Source organism: Meles meles, chromosome 1 (genome assembly GCF_922984935.1).
Source record: "Meles meles chromosome 1, mMelMel3.1 paternal haplotype, whole genome shotgun sequence".
NCBI classification, from domain to species: Eukaryota; Metazoa; Chordata; class Mammalia; order Carnivora; family Mustelidae; genus Meles; species Meles meles.
In genome coordinates, this window is record NC_060066.1 from 4,712,367 (window position 1) to 4,735,154 (window position 22,788).

General features: G+C 52.7%; 1 protein-coding gene across 2 annotated transcripts in view; it reads left to right on the forward strand.

Moving 5' to 3' along the window:
- Window positions 1-22,788, forward strand: part of FAM135B (family with sequence similarity 135 member B) — a 278,770-nt gene that overhangs the window by 69,271 nt on the left and 186,711 nt on the right. The window lies entirely within an intron of this gene.

Sequence of the window (22,788 nt, forward strand, 5' to 3'; positions counted from 1 at the left end):
TTCTGGGTTCGTACACCCATTGGTGCCAAGGGCAGGGCCTGATGAGCACTAATGCATCTGAGCATGTCCATCCTGGCTGCCAAGAAAGAGGAAATCATGCATTTGTTGTTCCTCTGCCCTTGGACCAAAATTTGTTCCAAGACTAGTTAGTAGCAGATGCAAGAGAGGTGCAAAGGAGTTTGCAGTGTAAGGCTCAGACTGAGTGGGAGCAGGTGGGAGGTGGGAGCAGACCCCACTCCCAGGAAGGTGACTGGAACCCTAGCAGAGCTGGTCATCCCTGAGATGATTTGGATTAGAGTCAGGTGAGGTCCAGAAGATGGGAAGTAGCACAGAAAAGAAGTACTGTGTGAATTACCTCTGACGTCAAAGGTCATCAGCTTTAAACAACAGCATGCATTGTGTCGCAGGGTCAGGAATCGGAGTGTGGTTTCGCTGGGTGGTCTGGCCCAGGACTTGCCACAGTGCAGTTAAGCTGTTGCCTGGGGCTGTAGTCCTCCTAAGGATGACCCGTTTCAAGTTCACTAAAATGGTGGTGTGCAGGATTTGATTCCCAGAGGCTGTTGGCTGGGGAGTGCCTCAGACTCCTGCATGTGGCCCTGTGCCTGGGGCAGCAGGCTCTTATCAGAGAGCAAAGGAGGTAAAGCAGAGCAGGCGTCAGAATCGTTGTGGTCTTGGGCGAGGAATACACAAGGGCATAGATCCCAGGAGATAAGGTCTTTGGGGTCCTTTTAGAGGCTTCCTGCCATGTGAACGTATGGCTTGGAACATTCACTGAACATTCACTGAAGTCCCTGGACCATGACCCTCTTATACCATGAGGAAATCAACTCAGGGCTTTGTCATCCTCTCCTCCTGGAGTGGAGCCCTTCCTGAGAATGTCAGCCTTAACAGACGGGGGACCTGCTTTCTCTAGGCTTCCAGTTCCTTCCTCTTCCATGCGATAAGAGTATTACCAGGCTCACTCTCTCTTCTGAAGGTGACTTAATTGAAGCATGAAAAGCACTCAGAATGGTGCAGGACTTTTCTTGGCGTTTAATGTTCTTTGTGTTCCGTGTGCCCAAGGTTCTCAACCTCCATAGGATCGCTGTGGGAGGGACTGTCCTCTGCATTGGCAGGACCCACATCTCTGGTCTCTCCCCACTGAATGTCAGTGGCCCTCTCCAGTTATGAAAACCAAAAATGCCTCAAGGGCTTGCCAGCAGGATTGTCCCCTCTTGAGAACCTCTTCCCCGTACCAGTCAAAAACTCCAGGAAGTTTTTTGAATGCTCGACTGTGGTAGAATGCTGAGGGGATTGGGTCTTTATGATGAGGAGAACAAAGGCAAGGGAAATGTAGCTCAAATTAAATCTAGAACTCCCGGCTCACTGAAGAAATCAGTCCCGAGACGTGCAGAGCATGACATTCCTCAAGGAAGTTATGGTTACGTTGATGTTCACGTCTTGCTGGAGACTAAAAACAGCCTTGTCTCGACTGGAACCAGACCTTCTAGGATCCTGTAACTCTTCCTTAACATGTAGAAGTCCCTTTAGGGACCTAACACTATCTCTATCCCCCCCCCGCAAACTTTAAAGTATATCATCAGTCCCTCTGCACAGTCACATGTGTGGCTCCTTCTGCCCATGGGTCCTGTCCCCATGCTATCATACAAACACGTTTCTGCATCATAAATGTCTCAAGTACTCTTTCTTGGCTGTTGTGCTACATGGCCCTGTGTCATTTGGAGAGGGGAATGGGCAGAGGGAGAGCTGGAGGCAGGGAGGGGGTATGTAGAATGTGCTGGAGGGGCCAAGCTTTAAGGTCACTGTGCCCTGAGCACAAGGTCACAGTCCAGCCTGCTCTCCGTGGGCACTGAGAGCCACTTGAAATCTATGGCCTTGTTTTCTCACCCGTAGAACAGAGATAAGAATCCCAACCTTCTGGACTGTTCTAAGAACGAAATCAAATAACGTCTGTGCAACAGTGTGAGACAGTTTACCTTTCACGGCACCAGACTCCCTTTTGCAGGTGGAGCTCTGTGTTGTTGGGTCAACAGTGTGATGCGCTGCCTGCATCTACCCTCCTGGGACACTGACCTGCAGACCCTGATTCCTGGGTCATCGGCCAAGGTCATTGTCATGGTGGTTCTGCCAGGTGGGGCTTGTGAGTGGAGGGTGAGGTCCTCGCCTCGACCTTGGGAAGCTGAGTGGGAGAAGGGGTCGGAGAGACTTGCATCTGGAGAGGAGCGTGTTGAGAAACTGTGTCTTGGGACCGTCACTGAGTGTTGCTGTGCTGTGAGTGGGAGCTGTCTTCTCTCATTTCTCTGCAAACTTCGGTTTAATCTCCATTATCCGTCTTTGCACTGGGAGCAGAAACGTGTAGCCATGCAGCTTAGTGGCTGAGAGCGCCCTCTGGAGGCAGACAGGAGTCCTGGGGTCCAGCACTGTCCTGCCTGACTATTGGACCTTGGAGAGCTGACCTGCCTTCCTGTGCCTTTGTCTCCCCTTCGGTGGAAAGCACCCACCTTCTTGGGCAGAGTTGAGCCTACCCAGCTGATCCATGGGCACAATATCTGGCCCAGGGTGGGTGCTTTGTGCCTGTGACAGCAGTGGGTCCTGCTTGAGGGGGGCGTGGCAGAAAAGCAGCTGTCCTGTCTTTCACATCGGGAGCAAGAATGTCCAGGGCCGAACAGAATTGCCCAGGAGAGTTCTTCCCTGTTTATTCAGGTGTGTGCCTTCGTGTATGTGTGTGTTAGCTTTCTTACTTGCTTATTTACTTATCTGGGAACACTGTCCCTGCTGAGGGTTTTTTTTTTAAACCATTTTGTTTATTTCGTTTTTAAAGATTTATTTATTTATATATTTGTCAGAGAGAGAGAGAGAGAGAAAGTGTGCACACAAGCAAGGGGGGGCAGCAGAGTCAGAGGGAGAAGCAGGCTCCCTGCTAAGCAAGGGGCCCGATGTGGGACTCGATCCCAGGACCCCAGGATTATGACCTGAGCCAAAGGCAGAAGTTTAACTGCCTGAGCCACTAAACCATTTTATTGCAGTATGATTGACATGGGAAAATCCATACATACTTAATATATGCAATTCCAGGAGTTTGGGGGTCAGTACACTCCTGGGAAACCGTCGCCAGCATCAAGGCCACACACACCCATCATCTAGTACAGTTTCCTCCTGGCCTTGTTCTTATTCTTCGATTGATTGATGATTGATTAATTGGTAAGAACATTGAATGTAAAATCTACCCTCTCCACCAGTTTCAAATTTATAACATAGCATTGCCAGCCATAGGTACTAGGCTATATAGCGGCTCTCCTGAACTTCCTTGTCTTGCAAAACTGAAACGTTATCCCTTTTGGCCAATCATCTCCCGGTTTTCCTCTCCTCCTCACCCCTGGCAGCTGCTGCTCTACTCTGCTTGGAGTCAAGCTCATAGAAGCAGAGAAGCTCTCTGCTTCTATGAGCTTGACTTTTCACAATTCTACATGTAGGAGAGGTCATGCAGTAATTGTCTTGCTGTTTCTAGCTTATTTCTCTTAGCCTCACGCCCCCCAGGTCCCTCCATGTTGTTGCAAGTGGCAGGATCTTTCTTTTTTAAGATCCGGAAGAGAAGCTGTGGATAGACCACATGTCCTCTATCCATTTGTCCATCACTGGACACTAAGTCGTTTCGATATCCTGGCTGTTAGGATTAGTGTTGCAGGAACGCTGGAGTTTACGTACCTCATTAAGACCCCAGACTATAACCCTTTGGATAAATACCCAGAATTGTGGCTGTTGCATACTAAGTTAGTTCTGTTGCTCATTATCTGAGGAACCTCCACACTCCTTTCCATAAAGGCTAAGCCAGTTGGCACTCATCACTCTGTTTCTTGAATGTGCATTCCGTTTCCCAAGCAAAATAGGAAATCCCTTACCTGGCTTTGGAGGACCTAGTACAGTACCAGACATGCCCTGTGAGAGGGCTTGATGCTGCCTGGGAGGAAGTGTTCCAAGCACACCCTAGTCCACGGGTTTCCAAGACCCCAGAGAATTAGGAGTTTAGGTCTAGCTGCCTTTTCTTCCTGTTTGATCTGCATGGGAGCCCTGTTCCTAGGGTGAATCGGTGCAGGTATCTAAGGAAGTCAGGACTCTCCCGGGGAAGCCATGCCTATGTTTCCAGGACGCTGGTACTTTCTGCGAAGGTCCACTTAAGCAGATGGTGTGGCGAAATGATCAGGTCTCATAGCTTTACCCTAAGATGTATTATCCCAGGTGGTGGTCCTGACCCATCAGTCATATTCATCACCCGGCTCTTGAGATAGGAAATGCAATTGGCTGTTATTGCTACAGGAAAAGACTACATTAGGTAGAAAGACACTCATCTTTGGCCTTCCCAGGTCCCACTGCTCTGTCAGCTGGGGTTAAAAGGCCATTTTTCTTTCTTTCTGCTGAAGATTGAGAAAATAGATGTGAAACATCCCTGGGACCAACATTTGGCTCAGAGCCCAGGCAGGTAAGCAGAAGGGTTCCTTCCAAGTCTGCAGCTGCCGCTCAGGGAAGAAAGCCAGCATGAGCACCATGTATCTCCCGTGGGCTTGCTCATGGTTTTCCATTATCTCACTCCTGGGTCTGCTGGATGGGGATTGCAGAAGAGGCAACTGAAGTTCACAACATTTTAGTAGCTTGCTCAAGTTTACAGAGCTGGTAGATGGGAGGGTCCTTGTCTTTAATAGGATGATATTTGACTAGATTAGGTTTTCTATAGGGGATGTACCCTAGTCTGTCAGTTCAGGTGATAACCTACAAAATAAGAATTCCTTATCAGGGAAGGTGAAGAGAGAGTCTGTACTTTTTGGAAGGGCATAGAGGGAATAATCTTATCAAAGGCTCTGAGAAGTCCTGCAGGCTTGACATCTGTATCAACCCGGTTTCTTCCAAGTTTGGTTGAGCATGATAGAACACCAACTGATGTTTCATGTAAGAGTGTCTGGGTTCATTATCTGGGAAGTAAATCCTCCATTACAAGGTCTCTAAGGGCTCTCTCTTTGGACCCCAAAGTTTCCTGAATGTCCAAGTTGCTGGTTAGACATATTGCACCGTCAAGTCCAATCAGAGGTATCGAACGGTCGATGGTTTAGTTTACGCCAAGTCGCCAAACTTTGGACAATAAACCACACATAGTTTACCGGCGTTTCAACTCTTTATCTAAGATGGTGTTTCTTGCACCAGTTCCATGTCCAGGCCATATTAGAATCTGGAATTTGGAATGGTCACTTCCCACAGGTGTGGAGTGAAGCTGTGGGCGGCCCAATGGAAGAGAAAAGGTCTTGGCAGCCATGAAAGGTAGTAAGTGCTGAATGGGTTTAACCACCGGCTGAACCACAATGTGCTAAGGAATTGGGGGGGTGGCTCAGGTTGCATCAGGCAGCTCCTTCCGCATTTGGAATTCTGCTGGAGAGTAGGCGTCTGACCTACATTTCCTGACTCATCTTTGCCAGTCCTCTTCCTCCTTCTTTCATTCCTCCCTCCCTCCTTCCCACTTCTGTCTAAAGGTGGTGGATGAGGGAGGCTAAGACTGGCAGGACCTAGGGAGACACTGGGACCTCAGCCTTACGGGATGACCAGGCTTTTGGTTTACCGCCAGGCTCTGACCGCTGGTGCTGCCTCCCGCTCCCAAGCCATTCCAGAACAGGCAGTGAGCATGCTGCCATTCTGTTCCAGGCCTGGGTGAGGGGCACAGTGATCTCCTGGTCTGGGGCATTCTCCTACCCCATCTGAGCTGGCCTATCCGAGGAGTCCCTCTGGCTCCAGCATTAGCCCGCCTTCCATTTGACCTTGGGCAGAATCCCAGCCAAGCACTGCCATGCTTCCAGAGCTCCCGGAGCCCGGGTTCCAGGGAGACCCAACCCATGGGATTCCTTGACCTCAAACATACCTTTAGCCACCTGATATTTACTGAGTCTTTACCCAGGGCCAAGTACTCACAGGAACTCTGAGGAATAGATACAAGCAAAACCTGAATCCTGGGGCTCGGGAAAGGAAGGGAAAAACAAGTGAATGGGAAATTGTCTAGGCACTGCTTTAACATAATGAATACACGTGCAGGTGTTGGGGAGCTCAGAGAGTGTGTGTGCTAATTAAAGGCCAGCTTTAAGGAGAAAATTAGAAGTATGTGGTTTGCTCGATAATGTCAAGAGGTGATGATGTGGGTTCATGGCTTCTCTTTACAACCTTGCCAAGGGTACGCTTTTTACCTCCAACGCCAAATGAGCTCAAGGATTCCTTCTGTAATTAGGACTTTCCATGTTACGGCTTACGAAGTTGGGAGATCATTCCGACATGAGTATTTTGGTAGTGAATTTTGCCATGATAGAATTGGTCACTAGAAAGTCTGTGTAAGCCAATTCAAATGAGCTGTCAGCCTGGGAAGTCATTAGGTAATGACTAGAGTTCCTTCAGTCATTTATTCGAGAAGCTTTTACTGGGACCCCCGTGGACCTGGCATTGTTCTAGGTACTGAGGATACAGAAATAAAGAAATCATTTTGTTCATTTTTTAAAATATTAGGCTTTTTATTCCCCCAAGGAACTCTTGAGGAGACCTTTCTTCTCCGTCTGTAAAATAGATAAGAGGGGTTTGGTCTGCCCGTGGTGGGGGAGGTAGGACCCCTGAGCCCCTCTCCCCCCCACTCCTGGTTTTCCTGAGTTCCCTGGTGGACCCTAAGGAATGCCTCTCCCTGCCCTGGGGCTAAAGGGCATTATCTGAAAACCACCCCTTCAGAGAGGAAATGTTGGGGAGAGATTAGCAGTCAGCCCCTACTATAGACAGACTCAGTCTGAATCCTGGTCTGCACTCAGCTGAGGTAGCTCCTCTGCCTGAGCTCCCGTCGCCTCCCGTGTAAGGAGGCAGAAATAATAAGGCATGCCTTGGAGCGTTGCTGTGGGGGCAGGGTGATCGTATGTGGTCCTGGTCACGCCTGACACTTCTGAGCACAAACGGGGACGCTGTTCATCATCGTACCGTGGGACACTAGATATTTGTGGGGCAATCCCGGGAAAATGACTCTTGTGTTAATTAAGATGATGCAATGGAATGACATCCTGATATTGGGGTTTTAAGAGTTTTTTTTAATCATGACCCCCATTATTCTTCTACTAGTGATGAAATGGAGAGTAAATATCCGTAACAAGGTGTTGTGGTGCATGAGCTCTGTTCCAGAGTTGTGGAGAGCTGAGTTCAATCCCTGGAACAGGTGTTTATTATTTTTCTCATCAAACTTCCAGCGAGAGTCTGTCAAAGAATTTCCCATGCTCCGTATTAGGGGAACTTGAGGCTGGAGGCGGGGCCAGGTCTGTGTGGGGACCAACCAGCCATGAATACAAGGCATTTTTACTCCTTTCTCTTGAGGTCTGACCCTGACCTCTCAAGGGCATCATTTCCATGGCTGTCTCGCACATCGTCCATGGTAGGCATAAATGTAGGCATCGACGAGCTGCCTTGAGTTCATGGAAGATTTCCACTTTGGGACGATGTCCTCCACCCATTCCCTGCTCCCTGTGCCTTCTCTCCCAGCCAACCCACAGGCGCCCTGACTGCCTCTGTTATCCCCAGAGCAAGTCTCTCACGGGCCTGGAGCTGGATCTTCAGGTAGCGGAGCTGGGCTCCTTTCTCCCCGGGCTCTAAACTGGCCGATTTTTCTAAAAACCCATGGCTCACACTTGCATGTGCTGTGAGCCCCGTTCCAGGTTACCTGGGCCTAGCAGGGGTGGGGAAGAGAGGTAGCAAGGTTTTGACATGGAAACTGGGCTCACCCTCCTAGCCTTGAAGAGCCAGTCGTTGCCTTCTCACTTCCCTGGGCCTTTCCACTTGCTTGGACCCCAGGAAACCCCGACCTCTGGCAGTGACTACGTTATGCCTACTCTCGGCCCCATGGGCATGGTCCCCATTTTACAGAAGCTGCAGAGTGGGCCCCCCAGCCTCACGGGTCCTGGAAGAGCTGGCTGCTGAGCCGTAGCCCCCCTCTGAGTCTGCCTGGTTTGGAACCCAGGGAGGGGGCAGGGCTGACTGCCTGGTGAGGAGGCTCACATGCAGGGGAGCTCCACACCCAAGCCCACAATGTGTATAGGCCGCAGAGGCCTGGGTGCACTTGCTCAGGTTGGGAGAAGAGATGCTGCGTCCCCTGGAGGGTGGGGGCCGCCTTAGCTTGGCAGGTGGTGAGCCTCCGTGCAGGAATGCGGGGCCGCGACGGCCAAGGGTACAGCCCTGCTGTGTCTGCTCTGAGGCTGAAAGACCCGAGGGGCTGTGTTCTGCGGAGGAAAGGGTTCTGGGGTCCTGAACCCTGAGGTCAAACTCCTGGAGCTCTGTCCTGTGAGAGATGGCAACTCAGTCCGGGAAATCAGAACCGAGAAGTGGGTGGGCAGCCTTGAAGTCAGAGAAGAGACATAATCGCATCCTGATTTTTCAGTGAAAGAATTTCGCTGATTGACTATCAATCAATTATGAGCGATTGGCTATGAGAGTCACGTAATAGGAACATACTGGAGATTATATGTTTTTGTCCAAATGAAGCTGATGTAACACACAATGTAGGATTTGAAGTGTCTATTCAGCACCTTCAAGGGCCGTGTGTCTAGTTCCCGAACATCCTCATCCCCCCCAAAACGAGATGCCGGGTCCGTTAACAGCTCTCACTCCTACTTCTCCCCACACCTTCAGAAGCCACACGGTGCCCTCGTTAGGGACGTACCTGTTCTGGGCATTTTGTAGGGGCGCACTTGTATGACACCTGACCTTCAGCACCCGCCTCCTTTCACGGCGCACAGCGTTTTCAAGGTCCACCCATGTTGTGGGGCTGGGCTTCCCACGCTGGCCAGTTTGTCCCGAGATCTTGGAGACACACCGCCGGGCCCCGTGCAGGATCTCCTACGCATGTGGCATCCAGTGGCCCTGAAGCCGTGCATTGACCTTGGGCAGCTCAGAACAGGGCTGGTCACCTGGAGAGGTGGTTAACGGCTCTGCTCTCCCACCTGGGGACTGCACCCCCCAGCTCGCCCACATGTTTGCGAGGATCTCAGGCATGCTGGTCAAGGAAACCTCATTTCTCACACATTTAGTTTGTCTCCTGGGTTCCTCTGGCTGTGTGACCAGGGAAGCCACGTGTACCCCTTGGGTCAGTGCGAGGGCCAGGGTTGTTCTTTGCAAAGGAAGCAGGTGCTGCCTTGGGGACGCTCCATGGAAAGGGCAGCCAGGGGCTCCTTTCTGCACAGTGTTAGGTGGGGACAGAGGGCCACCCCAGTCAGTGGTTCTGCGTTCCAGATGAGGTTTCTCTGAGCCTGGCAAGGCGGACAGAGGGGAAGCTTGTGGGGGAGGTGCGCACCCTCAGTATCCCCACCGCTAATATGGTTATGCACAGAGTGCCATGAGGGTCAGGTAAATAAACGAATGCATCCACACATTGATAATCATTGAGCCTTCACGGACAGTATAGGGGCTTGTGTTGGATGCTGGAGAGACAGGACAAGTGACCCTGCTCATGGTCTAGTCTCCTCTTCCTCGTCCCCACCCCATCCCAGTGTCCTGGGCACTCAGTAGATTGATTACACGGCACCTGAACACAGTCAAGAATGAGTTTACTTTGGGGGTCCTGGCTGGCTCAGTTGGTAGAGCATGTGACTTGATCGCAGTATTGTGAGTTTAAGCCCCGTGTTGGCTATAGAGATTATGTGATAAAAAAAGAAAAAGAAAGAAAGAATGCATTTATGCTATTTTATGTGATCTACATAGCACAGCTGCCAATCCCTCCCTTCTGTCCCTTTCCTTCCTTATTCACACTAAGTGACAACGGGACATCACCTGCTGGCCGCTGTGCTTCCCTGATAGACGACACATGGTCAAGGGCATGCTCGAGGCTCACAGTCCTGTGGGGAGACACCAGCAAAAAGAGCCCTCAGAGGTTCTGTAACCCACTCCCCCAGTAAGGGGCAGGACTGGCCTCTGGTGCAAGTCTGGCCCCAAAGCCCATGGTCTTTTCAGTAAGCAGAGCTGCCCTTTCCTTGCACCAATGGGCAAACTCAGGTCCATAAATGGGAAAACAAATGACGTGAACGTACAGCAGGGAAGCTGGTAATGCAGTCCCAACGCCCTGAGTCCTGTGTGCAGGAAATCGGCCGGATAACTACATCGCTTCGTGGAGCACAGGCTGTGACCCAAGGACCGTGGTCAGGGTTTTGCATGCATTATATTAATCATCACGGACATGGGAAGGGACGACTACTATTCTCATTTTGTAGATATTGAAAATGAGGTGCCACAGAATAAAATAATCAGCCTAATGTCGTCTCTTTGTCAAGTGGCAGTCCTTAAAATCAAGGTCCTTAGGAATCCAGAATGTCTTTGCTCTCTGTCCCCAAAGCACAGCTGTCAACGGTTCTCTGTCATGTGCAAATGCCCAGTGCCAAGCATATCAATTGGCCCATAATATGTGCTCCCTAAATGTTTGCCGTGTAAATGAGACCTGTTTCCAAGGAGACCCACCTAGGACCTAGAAAAATGAGATCCCATCTCATCCAAACCTTAGGATCTGGTGGGGCTGAATCTCGAAGAGGTAAGGGGAGAGCACCAAGGCCGCCCAGCTGGTAAGGGGCAGAGCATGAAAGCACACTCAGGTGTGCCTGGCCCTCAGGTTTTCCTCCTTCCCCTAGAGCTCCTCTGGTTTTCCAGGTCAGAGCAGAGCCCATCTGCAATGTGAAGTAGGAGCAAACCTACCACAAAGGTGGGGGAGGGGGGGCGTCTCTCCACCAGGCTCCTATATTGGGGCTGGTGGTTCTGTGGGGAACTCCTCTGAGGACCTGAGACCACAAGGGAGGCTTGGGAGCAGAGGTAATGGCAGGGCTGTGCAGGCAAATTTATGTGCAAGTGGAGACATTAAAATATAATTAATGTAACCACAGTCTTATTAGATCAACAGCACTGGGATTGGGGCATGTTTCCCTCGCAGGTGCAGGTGGCGTGGAGAAAGGCAAAGGTATGAGCTCCCACATCGGAGCATCCTGCTGGGTCAGTGGGGGCAGGTGGAGGAGGTCAGAGAAACAGAGGCTAGAATGAAAATCTGGAGAAGGGACACAATGACCCAAGTCTACCCATAGAAATTCAGTGATTGGGTTACTGTGTCCCTTCTCCAGACTTTCATTCTAGCCTCTGTTTCTCTGCCCTCCTCTACTTGTCCCCCACCCACTTCAGCCACCCCCGCTCTGTGTGTCCCTGTCTCCCAGGAAATTGGGTAAAGCAGTAGCTTCCTTGCATGTTCACAAGGGCAGCCTCGAGCAGTCCTGCTCTTTCCCATTGCATCGACCTGAGTTAGGATCTGTCTCCACCAGTCACTGGTACTGGGACCTGGGCCATGGTGGCCCATTTGAACCTCTGAGCTCCTCAGTAAGACAGGCATGCTGACCATGACGGGGCTGCTATGGCGTCCTGGGAGAGCCCGGGCCGAGGACAGGGTCCATGGGAGGGGCTCCCAGGTCACCTCTTCCAATGCCCTTCTCTGATCATGGAGAAGTTTCTTGGCCTTCCTGAGCCTCTACTCCCTCCTCTGTAAAGTGGGGATGATCATAGGAGCTGTGCCCAGAGTTGCTGGGAGGTGGAGCGAGCCTGTGCAGTAAGGCGCACAGCCCCATTCCTGGCATGTGGCTCCTCATTATCGGGTCCGCAGCTCCGGAGCAGCTGGCCCTGGGACACGCACGCTCTACAGATGGGCTTTATGCAGACTGCAGAGAGTTTCAGAATCACTGAGTTGTTTCCAACAGTTAATAGTAGGAGATCTCACGTAGTGCATTCCACGTCTGTCTTCTTTTGGAAAATAGAGCAACTCCAGGCCGGCTCTGTTGAAGGGCCACAGCCTCTGGGGCTCAGCGACCCTGTCCTCTGGCCTGTCACCTGTCCCAGAGTCTCCGTTTGTGCAAGGATGTCACCTGCCTGGCCCCCAATCTGGCCCAAGTTCCCATGTCATAAAGGAAGAGACTGAGCCCCAGTAGGTGCATGGCTGGGTCACAGGGTTACGGTGTGCCCATGGGAGATCTGGCTTCCAAACACAGGGTTAGATATCCTTGGACAGCACTTTGGCTCTCTGTCCATCTGTCTGTCCATCTCTTGATCTCTCCATCCATACACCCACCAGGATTACGTGGCTGCGTATTCGGTGGCACACGCTGTTCTGGTCCACCAGAGTCTCCAGAGACACTCAAAGATAATGCAAAGACACAGAATGTGAGGGTGGGGGAGGGGAGCGCCAGGCATGTGCTCTGTGGGTCCTGGAAAGTAAACCACCCACGGGTTCAGCCTGGGGATACCCACTGCTGTTCTACTCCATGCAGAGGACCCCAAGCTGAAATCAAAATAATCCTTTCAGGTAAAAGGACAGTTTTCTTCTAGTGCACCTGTCCCTCCAGCCTGTAAGCTAAGTTTCAGAAAGTAAGTTCACTGTTTATAGCTAACCCTGTTCATGGCACATAGCAGTCTTAAAAAAAGTTTTTTTGGGACTAAATCAGTGTCACAGAGAGTACTCTCACCTGGGAGATCGACTAAACACTGGTGTATTAAGTGCTGCTTAAAGTCTCTGAGAAGTCCTGCAGATCAAGGGTTAACCTCGTTTAGTCTGGTGAGTCCCAAATTTATTTGACCGTGAGATTCTTTTGGGAAGAAACACTTAATAAGGAATACACTCAGAGCACGGTCTAATTCCTTCCAAGAGGCTTGAAAGGTGGAAGAAGCGGGGCGGGGAGAGAGGTCGGCACAAGGAGGAGAGACCCACGCCTCTGTCCCCTGCTTGTTCCCGGACTGTTGGGCTAATCCCCCAAACTCCCCCTTCTAGATGGGGACCTAGAAGTTCAGAAGAGGTAAAGTTCTTGCCCAAGGTCACGAAGCTGGAAAGTGGAGGGGTTCAAGCTCAGGTCTAATTCAGGAACGCTGTTCCTTTCCCATTTGGGCTTAGAAAAATCCCACGCTGGTGGCATCCGCTCTGTGACTTTGAGAAGGTGCGAGAAGTGGACGGGCTGACTGGGAGTGTTGGCGCTGAAAGGTCAGGCCCATGCAAGCAGCACGTGATCTGTGTTAAAATGCATTCCCCTCCCTGCTCCCCTCCGCCTGTTGGCTTATTCACACCTTAGTGAGAATTACTCTAATTAGCTAATGTTTTCACACACAGCCAAGTGCTACTTAGTCTTCTGGCCTAGGGAGCTCTGTGAAGAGGGCTCTAGGTGCACACCAAGTAGGAGCAGAAGCTAGGTTTGGTGGGAGGAGCTCCTCAGCCAGAGGCCAGATGAAAGAGTAGTTTGCAAAAGACAGTTGCCAAGTCAGGAAAGGCAACATTTATTTAAATGAGATGGTTACATTCCAACCTATTTGAATGTGTGACATTTGATATGCAAGTTGTTTTCCCTACATTAGGCAGTTTCATTCAGTTAATTCTATTCGAGTCCCCTGGTCCCCTGTGGTCCCTCCTTGGCTAGGAGCTGGTGACAGGTGCGCCTCCTCCTCGCACCTCCCACTCCACACCCCCCTGCGCAGTGCCCACGGGAGGCACAGGCATGGCAGGGCAGTGGGGGAAGCTGGGACCCCAACGGGGCCCCCTTGGTTGTCCTGCAGGGTCTGCTACTTATTTAGCTGTGTGACCCTCAGGCAAGTTGCTTACCCTGTCTGTGCCTCCTGTGTAAAAGGGGGACGAATGTAGTACTACTTAAGTGCATGGGTTTGTTGGGAAGATTACATTAATCATACAAAAATCTTAGAATGGGCCCTGATACACAGGGAGAGCTCAGGAAATACTACCTAGTGTGATCGTTACCGTCCAGCCATAATGACTGAGAAGAGATCTGGCTGAAGCAGGGTAGGGCCTGAGGGCTGGCCAGCTGGCCTGCTTGGCTTCAGAAGGCAGCTGGCACGTGAGTCCTTCTGGAGGGGAAGTGGAGGTTGCGGGGTTAGAGAGGAGAGATCAATGCAGGGGATAGTCTGCACAAGGCTAGGCTGGAGGAAACTATGAAACAGCTGGAATATTCTGGAATATTGTGGAATATTCCAGAATATTCTGGAAACCATAGGGTTTCCATGATTCTGGCAGGTAGAGAGGTTGATGGGGCAGGCACAGAAGGGGGCTGATGCTGGCGGTGGGGGTTGGGGGTGGCCAGTCTTGTGGGAGGGAGGGATTCGGAGCTCTAGATCCTCAGCCATAAAATGAAAATAATGACACACACCAGTCAGGAGACATTCACTGGAAGGGATCCAGACAGCCAGCCTCTCCCCAAACCCTGCAGCTCCAAGACCAGAGAGAAGGAGGTCAGCTAGTCAAGAACAGCCTGCAGGGGGTGGTGGGAGGGAGGGGAGGCAGGTGGGTCTTTGGTTCCAGAGTTGTCTTTTGCCGCCTCTTACTGTCTTTCTCATCCCGTCTTCTCAAATCCTGCTGGAGGGTCCAGATCCCGGGAAGGTCACTCTGAGGGTGACCCTTCCTCTCTGCTTCCCCGCGTGGCACTCCCAGAGTCATCACCGCTGCTCCCCGGTCTTCCCCTTCCAATGGTGAATTTCCAAAGAGTGGTTCCCCGTTACTTGCTTGAATTCCCCCCTGCTTCTCTGGCTTCTGCACCACCAAAGTGCCGGGGGAGGGGACAGGAAGGCAGCGAGAAGGCAGATCTAGATGTGGCCGCCGCGCCACCTGCCTCTTCTCATTTTGCTTTCTCTGCCCACTAGAGTATTAACAGTGATCGGCACACATACACATACGTGTGCATGCATGCACACACATACCCATGCACACACACACACACACACGCACGCACGTGGGCGCGGTGACTGAACTCCTCATCAGTGAGCACAATGACTATCAGGCTAGGTAGGGATTGTGTCTTCATTCAGTTTTTCATAAATTTTCATCAATATTTATTCTGCGCCTACTCTGTGCTCTGGGGGTACACTGGTGTGATAAGCCTCCCAGATAAAATACAGGAAGCCCCATTGAATCTGATTTTCAGATAAAGAAATAGTTACTTTTTTTTTTTAGTGAAAGTAGATGCCCCATTTTGCATTACTCATTGTCTTTTTTTAATTGCTCGGTCTGGCAGTCTGAAATGCTGGACCAGGTGGAGGAAGGTCATGTCAGTGGACATGGATGTATTAAGGAGATGACTACATGCGAAGGTAGAAATGTAGTTCTTTTTCATGGCTGAGTAATATCCCACCACAGGGAAAGCCCACACTTGTTCATCCATTTGTCAGTTGAGGCAAATTTAATTCATTTCTCCCTTTGGGTTGTTGTGAATAATTCTGCTGTGAACATTCAGGGACAGAGTTTTGTTGGAACACTCGTTCCAGTTTTGGGGGATCCATCCCGAGGAGTGGAATTGCTGCGTCAGATAGTCATTCTGTGTTTTTTCGTGGAGGACCTCCAAACTGTTTCCCCCAGTGACCGTGTCATTTTATGCTCCCGCCACAATGGACAAGGGCTCCGATTTCTCCAAATTATCACCAGTGATTGTTTTGAGTTCTTTGCTTGTATTTTATAGCCAACCTGGTGGGTTGAGCTCACTGTAGAGGGCTTCTCACTGTGATTTCGATTTTCATTTCCCTAAGGACGAATGATGTTGATCCTCTTTTTGTGTGCTTTTTGGGTGTTTGTACATCTTTAGAGGGGACTTGATTTTACTTAAAGATGGAGGGGAAACTGATGGGATTATGGGAGAGGATTTTCATATGAACAGACCTTCTGGTTTCGGGTGTGAATGGGGGAAGCAGACCCGTCACCTGGGGAGGTATTTTAGCAGTGTGGGGCAAGATGGTGCAGGCTTGAGTAATGGTGGTTCCCTTGGTCACTTACTTTCTGACACTGGGTCAGTCACGCTGCCCCTGACCCTCATTTACCCCTGAGTGGGACGGGGTAGGAGTTCTGAGAAGCAGGAACTATGTCCCCAGCAGCAGCTTGACAGTATGCCCTGGCGGGAGTCTGATGCGGACCCAGAGGAGCTGGTCCCTTGGTCGCTCCATCCATTTCCTCTGCCCTGCTGCTGCCGGGCTGGAGCACGGGGAGAGCAGGGAAAAGGGGGAGGGAGAGGAAGGTGGGATGGAGAGTAGATAAGTCTCAGACTGCATTTGCTTCTCTCTGTCTGTCTGTCTGTCTCTCTCTCCAAAGCTCTATTATGGACAGACTCCTTGGTCCCTGACCCACAGAGCATGAGGAAGTCAGAGGCCCCTGGGATCTGGGCAGTGCTGGCGGTGGGAGCCGTGGGAGGCAGGCGGGGAGGAACCGAGTCCAGATCCTGCGAGGCCGGGCCCCAGCTCACTTGGCAAGTCTGCCGCTGCTCACTGTCGCCTCTGTGCTCCCCACTCAGCCTGCCCCATAGTGCTTGGCTTGTCTCCGCAACTCTAGGTCATGTTTATGTGAAGCGTTTACCATGCATATTTAATTCCCGAATGTCAAATAACACTTTGTATGTGGCTAAATATGTCAAGGTAAGTGGGGGAGAAGTGTAACTTGACAAGTGCGTTTTGTACTTGCTCAGCCCTTCTGGGGCCCAGGGCCTCCAAGGCCGTCTCCAGCTCCCTGACTTGTCACAGGGGAGCAGGAGCCATCCCTGCCCCCGGCCAGGGCCCTGTGGCAGGCTCCTTGCTTAGTGACCTTAGAGTACTTACCGCTGCATGTCCTAATTACTTGGTGTCTCGTTTCCCTTTCTTGAACTCCTGTTTCATGCACTCACGCCTCCCTGATACCCCGTGTGGTTGCCAATGCACTCGTGGCCTCTAGTTAATATTAACGTTTGCAGAATGACTGAGTGAACCAGGGGTCTCATCACGATGAGGGAGGTGGTCTGAGCAGCCTTTGCGGAGATGTGTATAAAGGGTGGATTGTTTTTAAAATTTAAAAAGCATCAGTTCATGATTAATCCATGTCCCCAAACACGTAGTTCATTGTCATTTTGTAAAGATCAACATCCCAGCCAGTACACGGGTGTCTGCTCCAGGTGTGTTCTTACCACGCTTGAAGGTAACCGGCGAAATCCTGGACTCTCCTGGGTCTCCCACCGTCCTTAACCCCGCCCCCCCCCCCCCCGGGCCTTGCCTTGCAGCCCTGCACCCCCTCTCTGAATGCCCCACAGGACCCTGGGTGTTTGCCACGATGCCCATCATGCCTCCTCCAGGCCCAGGGCCCATAGCCCAGCCTGGGCTGCTGTTGTGGGACTTCCCTTAGCTTCTGTTTCCTCCCACAAAATCAAGGGCATTTTTACAATGATTTGTTAGGCTGGGTTTTGAAAACGAAGTGGAATCAAATGCCCAAGTATCCAGTAGTATGGCTGTTCCAAAAGTTCCGTCCCCCTTCCCAGTCTCCCCCGGACGGCCCCTGTCCCCTCTGCTTTAAATAATTTATGCCCTTCCCAGCCCTCAGCTCCTAAATCATATGCTTTCTTCAGGACTCTGCTGGATCCTGACCGTGGCCTCATCCCGTAGAGCTGTGCGGAGTACTGTGTCTGGGTCAGGCCCTTTCCTGCCACGGGGGCCACAGCAGGCTGGGAGTGGGTGAGAACCTGTCCTTCCAGAGGGAGGGAAGATTCCCAGAGAGGGTTGCTTGCTCTGGAAGAAGTGAGGAAGTGAAAGGCTTCTTGTGGAAATGACATTTGAACACCCAGGAGGAAAGGTGAGAGCCAGCCCCAGAGCAGGCTTTAGAGAGAACCCTTGGGACTTGCCTCATGCAGACCAAGCCCCAAGGCTTGGAGGGATAGGAAGTCGCCGGTGTACAGGGGCGTTGTAAGGGAAGCAAATTACCCAAGGTAGAGCCAGGAGGCAGGGCACGTGGGTGTGCTGGCCATGGCTTTGATAAGGAGCTGGTAGGGCTCTGGGTGACGTGATGGGGCTGACTTCTTAGGAAGACCCCCGTGCCTCATGCTGCTGAGTGGGGAAGGGACACTGGGCGTGAAGGCTTGTGTCCACCAGCTGAGTGTCCAGGGAGGCCGTGGTGGAGTTGGTGACAGGGGTCAGCGTCTGTGTAGAGTATGTCTTCACGGAGCAGGTCTTCTGAAATAAACGTTGGGGCATCCTGGACCATACCGTGGTGTTCTTGCTGCCTTCCTTTCCCGCTTGGCTCTGACAGACCCAGGCTCAGGTTTTTGTAAGGAGTATAATCTGCATAACTGGGAAAAAGGAACTCAGCATTCGCAGGACCCACCAACCTGGCCGTCAGCTAACTTGAATACTTCTTGTGTGCAAATTGCACTTATACCCATCAGTGTCCACTCCCCTCCTAGGAGACAAGTGTGCTTTCCGCAGGTGAAGAAAACTGGAACCCAGCCACTTTCAGCCACAGGCCTCAAGTGTACAGAGAAATACGCACAGACGGGGATTTGAACCGAAGCCAGTCTGGCTTTTGAGGCCCTGAGTGGAAAGTAACAGAATGGACTCAGGGTACCTGTGGGTTTGCGGGCTCCTGGATCTGAAACCTGCTGGGGCTGAAGGAGAGCCTCTGCCCCAGGGGGCATTTCTGTCCCTGGGAGGAAAGGGGACACTCTCCGTGTCATTCAAGGTCATGAACTTCGCCGGTCCTGGGATCCCATCTGGCCCTCGACAGCAGAGGCGTCCCGATCAGACTCATGTCTGCCCCTGCCCTGTGCCCGCGCTCTCCATCCACGAGGTGTCCTCTCGGAGTCCTCTGCACCATCCCGGGACAGCTTCTGGCGAGATCCCGCAGGGCAGGTTTTCGGGGAAATGTTAAATAGGAAATGAAACCGCTCTTTATTTTAAGAGAGAGGCCATTTTGGACCTTGAGTGGAAGCGTTATCGTTTCTCTGAATTACTCTCCATCCCGTGCTTTTCGCTGTGAAAATAACGTTTGTAATAGTCGCTCCTCCTTGGAGCGTTTTCTGTATGCTGGATACCGGGGCAACACATCCTTACTTTCTCACGCTAACCCCACGAGCAAGGGCTTTATTTGCCCTGTTCGCAGATGAGAGAACCACGGACCAGAGGAACCAAGGTGCCGGCACCAGGGTCTGATCAATGGCTGGCTCTGTGGGCGACGGTTTGGATCCAGGCTTGGCAGCTTCTTCTGCACCGAGCTGCCTCTCCAGACCCCGTATGGCCTCAGCTTCCTCTTCTTCTTCTTCTTCCTCTTCCTTCTTCTTCTTCCTCCAGTCCTGTGGGTCTGTGGGCTGACAGCGGACGCCTCCAAAAGCCCTCGCCAGTGGGTCCGTGCCCCTGGAGGTGCCCACAGCCCCACAGGAGGAGGAGCCCGCGGAGTGGCCAACCTCACTGAGCATAGGACGACTGACTCTGCCCTTCCTCTTGGCGCCCAGGGGGCTGCAGGAGAGGCGGCTCCCTGCTCCGGAGGCCCTCCCTCTCCCGTCCCTCCCTGGCTTTCTATTTTGGCGGGGAGGGTGGCTGGACGAGGGCGCCCACGCGTGTGTGAGCAAGTGGAGAAGGCTCGCAGCTGCTGTGGGTGGTCAGTGCGAACACAGACGCGGCTGAGTCACTGCGGCGCTTGGGAAGCTAATGACAGGCGCTGGCGATGCTGGAGGCCGGAGCGCGGCAGCTGGGCAGGAACAGCACGTCTGAAATGCCAGCCTTGACTCACTCGCTGGGGGCCCGGCGGCTTGCATTCACCTCCTCTCCTGTTTATGCTGAGGCGTCGGGCAGGGTAAATAGAGCGTTCCTCTGCAGGGGGGCACCCTTGGGGCTGCCTCCCCGCCCCCGCCAGCTCCTCTGCGGGGATCCCCCGCCCCCACCCGCACGATGATGCGTGGCACTGCCTTCCCCCGCCCGTCCGTGGACACACACAGAGGACAGAAGGAGCTCAGCTCTGTGCTCAAACGAAGGGGGTGCAGTTAGCATCTCAGCCCCAAGCCGCGGCTGCTTCCGAGCCTCGGGCAGCGTGTGCTGGGTCAGGAAGGAGAGTAGTCAGGCGATTCTCGCGTTCCTCCTCCTCCTTCACCGCACACATGTGGCCTCGGACTGTTCTCTACCCTGTTGTGGGCAGCGTGTGCTGGGTCAGGAAGGAGAGTAGTCAGCGTGCATTCACTCGCGTGCGCCTGCCTCCTGCATCGGGCGATTCTCGCGTTCCTCCTCCTCCTTCACCGCACACATGTGGCCTCGGACTGTTCTCTACCCTGTTGTATTGCTAAAAAGGGATGGCCGGCCCTTCCTTTAAAGGGCTCCGAGTCTAACCTGCAGGAGAGGTATGCTTCTGGAACATATGCGGTCACAGCTCTGTCCGTCCACATGCCGCCAGCTGGGGCTTGTGCAGGGAGGGGGGCGCTGGCTGCTCAGGAGGGGCTTCCTGGAGCTGCTGGCTGGACGTGTGAGCCCGGGAGCTTGTCGGGGGTAGGTGAGAGGTGGGCCGTCCAGGGGAGCAGAGCGTGAGCACGGGAGGCTGTGTTCTGAGGAGGCGGAGCACTCCGGAGGGGCCCAGGGGCGGGTGCTGGTGGGATGCGCTGCCATGGAGAGGATGGGCTGAGGGCAGGAGAGCCCAGAGTCTGAAGCATCTGGCGTTCCTGCCCAGAGCGTGTGCCGTGCTGAGGTCGAAGTCTGGAGTGTCAGGGTGGGCTGCCCCTGCCTGAGCTGTACAGAGCCAGGCCTGGCTTTTCCCCCAGATGCCTCTGACCCTGGGACAGACCCTCAGCCACCTAGATGTCCCACTGCCTTGGCCCCAGTGTGAAGGGACCGAGCTGTGTGAACATAACAGTTTGTACTTACTAAACCTTTGTCGTAGGCCAGGCTCCAAAGCAATTTCCAGTTGGGAAACTGAGGTACAGTGAGATGAATGTCTTGCCTGAGGTTGTACAGCTGCCAAGGGCCAAGGTCTGGATCCCTTGGTCTTGCCAGGCCCATGTGGGTCACAGACTTCTCTGTGCACCCTCACATGATGGTACCTGTCCCTGTGGGCCACACTTGTGACCTGGCTCTCTCTTTTCCAACCTGTGTCTTCTGAGGGCCCAAGGGCCATGGCTCAGTTGTCTCTGTGTCCCTACTGCTCTGAGCATTTCTGTGGGCTTGGTCCCAGTGTGTTGAAGGGATGCCCATGTCCAGGAGATGCTCCGATTTTGCTCCTAAGCAACTGCTCTGATAGGATGGTGTTGGCCCATATTCCAGATGTGAACACTGAGACTGAGAGACGGTACACGACTTGTCCAAGTTCCCGGATAGAGGTAAGTCCCCAGGGTGGGGCTCAAATGCCAATGAGAGGGTCTCACGGCAGGTCAGAAGCCTGCCTCCTGGGGGACCCTCCCTCCTCGATGAAGAAATGCTGGTTTTCATGCCTAATGAGATCGTTTTCCTTGAACATGTAGCAGATTCTCCCTGAGGAGGTCATGCCAGGAGTGAGTCCCGCGGGGCAATGTCTGCCTGGAGTAAATCGCCTTGGGGGGGTGGGGGATGGGCTTCCACCGAAGTGGCTACCCGTGTTTGAGGACAAGGTGTCCTCTTGTCGTTGTTCCTCTCAGACCCCCGGGGAAGGCAGCACACTCCGACGGGGGCTCTGGGCTCCCACGTGGCTCTCCCAAGAACGTTCTGGGTCGTGCCATCTGGCGTCCCTTCACTGCCCTCAACGTTCTGCTCTGTAGCAGGAGAGAAGGCCCTTTCCTGAACCCATCCCCACTTACCCTGCCATCATTCTTTGACTGATCGTCTTCTGAGCACATTAGCTCTGCGTGCCCTTTTCATAAAGTAAATGCTGATGCGTGTTAAGATCAACACGCTTCTTTTTCATTTAATCTTTGAAAGGCCACACGCTTTGAAGATGGATGTTTTAAAAGAAAAGATACATATTAAAGGGAGATGTGTTTGTACAAGGATTTGTTTCTAAGCGGCATCTGGCGAGGTGTTGAAATCATGGTGTTCCTCCAGAATACAGCTGTATCCGCCCTTATCCGTGGCCGATATGTTCCAGGACCCCCGGGGATGCCTGGATCCCCCTGGTAGTTCAAACCCTTTGTCGACTGTGTTTTTCCCCGTACGTCCATACCTGTGAAAAGGTTTCATGGATAAATTAGGCACAGGGAGAATCACAGCAATAACTAACAACCCTGTAAAACAGTTACAGCAATGCCAGAATGCAGGTTACGGGAACGTGGTCTCTCTCTTGCAAAACGTCGTGCTGTGCGCGCCGTCGTCTTGTGATGGCGGGATCTGGCAAAGGGCACGTGCCGAGAGGGAGTGCGAGGCTGCCACAGGCACTGCGATGGGGCGTTAGACCGCCCTGACCTTCTGATGGCGTGTCGGCAGGAGGACCTCTGCCTCCAGACCGCAGCTGGCCACGGGCAATGGAAGCCACAGAAAGGAAAGCCGCGGGTAATGGGGGACCACGGTGGGCTGAGTAGTCACAGCAGGTGTCCTCAGTGGCCACTGAGAATGGTGTAAAACATACAGGAAAATGCAAATAACGGATGAGACATTTTGGAAATATCACAAGAGAAGCCCAGTTACTCAGCGTTAGTGGAGTTAGTGGACGTGGAGGCCAGACCTCCAGGGACCCAGCGCTTTGGAAAAGAAAGGAGAGAGGCCCTAAGGCTGTGCACCCGGGTGCCGTGAGTGGCCTTTTGAACTGCTGCCAGCAGGTTTGAAGGCAGAAGTAAGATAATGACCGCTGGCTGCTGAGTGATTGTCCACCGCCAGGGACTGGCCGAAGATCTACAGATGCGGGAGGGTCTCCGGCCCTAACACCTGACGCTCTGGCTCGCTCCCCGCATCTGTGGGGTCCTCAGAGGATTTGGGCTCAGCTATGACCTAGGAGGGGAGTGGGGGGCCTCCCAGGTGAGAGGGAGAGGATGAGGATAACCAGGGCGGCGGCTTTGGAGAGGGAGA